The following is a 4,232-nucleotide window of genomic DNA, read 5'->3' as shown; positions in this document are numbered from 1 at the left end:
TTCTCGTTTTATGGGGCTATTTCCCCAGTATCTCTCTTATATACAGTTAAGCCCTTCAGTGGCAAATCGGAGCCGTAGTAATTTTATTTCACGCCAAGTGCACAATGGGGAGGAAGGTTCTCGAAGTTAGCACTAGAATGAAACCGAATTTTTATATAGGTTGAGATTTTACAGTTAAGAAATTTAGTTCAAATTGAGTGAGTCACTAAATTTAAGTTTGAGTATGTGATTGAACAATTGGCCATCAATAAAAGTAGTCTCTATATTGCAATAACTATACTATTGATATCTTATTTTTCCATTTTGGATTTGCACCGTTCCTTCCGTTTGATGCTTTACTCCATTATTCCAATGTCACTTTTCGATTTTTATCGTTACTATTCGATTTTTATCGTTCCAATTCCTTCTCTTTTTCCATTACTTTTCCTGTTTTACCGTCTATCACTTTCTCTCCCTCTCTTTCTCATTTCGTTGCGGTATTATGCTTTTTTACACATTTATAGCTTTTTTATAACACTTGATTTCATGAGGAAAAGTTTTTGTTCAAAAGCTCCAGACATCCTGAAAAAAATTATAAAGTAAAACAGAAGAGTTAAAACGGTTACAGATAGAAATAAAACTTTTAAACTCAGTTTAGCAAAACTAATTCTATTGAGAAAAATAAAAATAAAACCCTTCTTTGGTACCAGGACTCGAACGCTGGGCATTTAGGATTACACCCGACTGTCGGTTTACTTAGTCGCACTTTAGTAATTCCAACAACTGCTGGCCCACGCACTTTCTCAGCGCGCGGGGCGAGAGATGGTTTCAACTCTTGTCTGAAAACCCAAAGGAGCGTTGCGCGAAGGCGCAGCGCGCGGGTACTCACATGCGGAGATTGCACAATATCATGCATTTCAATTGGAAATGGTTCAAGCGGCCTGGAATTTTTACGTAACTAAACCGAGAGTTGGGTGCAAACTTCGAAACTCTAACATCTGAATAACTAGTTGGATTCAAACAAAAAAGGCATATTTTTTTAAACAAAATTCATTTTTTAACCAATAGTAATATTTTATATAAACGATTATATTTTTAGCCGATTTATTTGATTTTGAGGTATCAAAGAGATAGTTTCGTTTTTTCGTCGCTGTTCCTACCTGCTCAAATTTTTTTACCTTGAAACTTTGGTGAATACGAGGGTGAATGTTATTTACAAATGTTTTGTTTTTATAGTGATTTTATAATAATAAAAATAAAAAAGACGAAAGAAATAAAAAAGAGAAGGTTAGTTGCCTCATCATTTTTCTTTCCTCTTTTTTATTTTTGTCCAAACATTTTTTTTAAAAGGATTTTTTTCAAATTACAATCGGAACATTTTATTGTGGTTTTTTTAATTTGGTCGCTGAATTTTTGGTTTGATTCTCTGGTATTCTATACATTAACTTGATTATCGGACGTTAAATAGGATTATAAATTTGATTTTGAATCTAATTTAAAATTTTCAAAATTTAGGTTTATTTTCTACCAAATTGCTTAATTTTAGAGCCGAAAAAATGAATTTTCTACAGAAAAGTAGAATTTTGAACCCGTAAATATAAATTTCCAACAAAAAACTTAACTTACAACGAAATAGTTAAATTTTTAACTAAAATTAGTAATCTTCAATCGAAAAATAATTGTTTACCAAGTATTTCATCTTTAAACCAAACAGTTTATATTACAAACAAAAAAATATAATTTCTAAATAAAAAATGTAATAGTTGGGATTTAAGCAACAAAAAAAAAAGTTTAAGTCAAGAATAGTTAAATTAAATAAAATTGAATAATTTGTTATAAAATTAACCTACTTCGTTGAAAATCTAATTATTTTGTTAAAAATGTTTATTTTTTTAATCAAATCAATTTTTTGTTTAAAATTACAGCTATTTGTTTAAAAATAAATCTGTTTTAGTTGAGGATTCAAGTATTCTGTGAAAAGTACGTTTTTATTGGTGAAATAAAATTGTTTCTTATTTTTAATTAAATTTTTTAAAGTTTTTAATTTAAAATAAAAACAATGTTATAAAAAATTAATCTTTTTAGATAAAAACTTTCATTCCTTGGATAAAAAGTTAAACAACTTTCCTAAAGTCAATTTTTTGGTTGAAGACCCATAATTTTAGTTAAAATTGTTTTTTTTTTTTTAATAATTAATTCTTTAAATAACCTTGAACTATTCTCTTACAAATTCAACTGATTGATTGGAAATACAAAATTTTTGAGGGTGTTCTTGGCTTGACAATTTAACAATTTTATTGAAATATGTATTCTTTTTCGACAAATAAATTTTTTTTTTATCTAAAGTTTAACTATTTTGTTTTGAACATTCAATTTATTGGGTTTTAAATTTATTTCTTTATATAGAAATTTCACAATTTCTTGGTTAAAAATGCAAAAGTCATTAAATTGGACCATTTGGTTAAAATTTGTTTATTTCGTTGAAAAATCTTATTTTTATATAAAATTAATTTTTTGAATAAAATTGGAACTGCTTAGTTAAAAATAAATCTTTTTTAGTTGAAAATTCAAGTATTTTGTAAACAAATTTGTATTTTTGGGGGAAAACTATTTTTTGCTGAAATATCGACTATTACATTTTTCGTTGAAAATATTACTTTAGGTTTTTAAATGCCATTCCTTCTTTGGAAGTTGAATTACGTTCTTGAAAATTAATTTTTTTATTCAAGACTCACCATTTTAGTTGAAAATTCTTTTTCTATCAATAATTAATTTTTTAAACTAAAAAATATTAATTCTCCCAAATAAAAATCTATATACTTCGTGTTTGGTTATAAATTAATTTTTTTTCTTGATTTCAAACCGTAGATTTAAAATTATTTATATCTTACGGTCTAATCGTAAATCAAAAATAAACTATGAGTAAAAAAAACATTTTCTTTGAAAGTCCTTTCTCCTTTCTCCTTTCAATCCTCCTTACGTTTCGGTACACATGCGTACCTTTTTCAAAGGTTCTTAACCTAAATAATTATATTAAAGATTAGTAATTTTAGTCTGAACAAATATGATGGATAATTACGTAGATTAAAATACATTGTTACCTGAGTTGATGATGGTTTAAAATAGTCAAACAGATAAAATTTCAGTCAAAAAAATACAAAAAAAACATTCAAATCAATTGTTTAAAAAAAAAGAATTAAAATTTAGTCATTTAGAAGTCTCAAAAATACTGAGACTTCAATCGATTATACGACATTTTTAAAAAATATATTGAGAGAAAACCAAATTAGCGTAGGTTAGGACGGACGAACAGAAATTTACAGTTTCAGAAAAACATGAAAAATACGTAATGAACGATGATATAATAGGCAGGTTTTAATTGAAAACCACTGATGAGGAAGCGCGTAATTGAATTTAAATTTGAAATAAGAAATTTAAAAAATGTGTACATGTATACATGGACACAATATCTAAAGAAACTATCGAATGGGTTTTTGGTACATTTATATTTTTTAAACAATCTTTAAGTTCCTAACTATTTTTTTACAAATGAGTCAGTGTTTATAGAAACTGGTTTTAAAATATTTGAAATATACTTTGATAATTTATAAGGGTTTTTGAACTTTAGGAAGAGCATAAGCTTTTGCTATAACACTATTTGGAGCTTTTAAATGGTATGCACATTTATCGTGAATTAATCTTTTATTTTCCCATCTAGTAGCTATGTCATTACATTTATTTTTAATAGTTGGAACCATACTAGTTATAATATTCTTGTATAAAATATCATTCTTAAGGGCATGTGACACAGCTAAATACCTATATTACCGACCACAGTTTTTCAGTTGACTGAATGTTTTTTTGAACCTAAGAACTTTTTTTGTAAATAAAATATCGAGTTGAAACTTTGGGAAATGTATTAGAGAACAATAAAGTACGTTTAGGTACAGCATTTTTGTAGGAACTTCACTGAAAATTATTTTATCTTTTTTTTGAACCTCAAAAATTTTTGAACGTTCGAACTTTTTTATACATAAAATATCGGTCTCAAACTTTGAGAAATGCAAGAGTCGAAAGAAAACTATGTTTAAGGGCATGTGACACAGCTAAATACCTATATTACCGACCTCACTTTTTCGTTTCACTGAATGTTTTTTGAACCTAAGAACTTTTTTTGTAAATAAAATATCGAGCTGAAACTTTGGAAGATTTATTAGGGTACAATAAAGTACGTTTAGGTACTGCAATTTGGT

The 4,232-nt window shown here is 27.0% G+C and overlaps 1 long non-coding RNA gene across 1 annotated transcript in view; it reads right to left on the bottom strand.

Annotated features, from left to right (window-relative positions):
* Positions 1 to 511: 511 nt before the first annotated feature.
* Positions 512 to 4,232, bottom strand: part of LOC117167257 — an 8,673-nt gene continuing 4,952 nt past the window's right edge. The window contains exon 2 of the long non-coding RNA XR_004466375.1: positions 512 to 561. This is a non-coding gene — a long non-coding RNA (uncharacterized LOC117167257). The remainder of the gene's footprint in view (positions 562 to 4,232) is intronic.

The sequence above is a fragment of the Belonocnema kinseyi genome, chromosome 2 (genome assembly GCF_010883055.1).
Source record: "Belonocnema kinseyi isolate 2016_QV_RU_SX_M_011 chromosome 2, B_treatae_v1, whole genome shotgun sequence".
Classification (NCBI taxonomy): domain Eukaryota; kingdom Metazoa; phylum Arthropoda; class Insecta; order Hymenoptera; family Cynipidae; genus Belonocnema; species Belonocnema kinseyi.
This window is presented reverse-complemented; position numbering and strand designations above follow the sequence as displayed.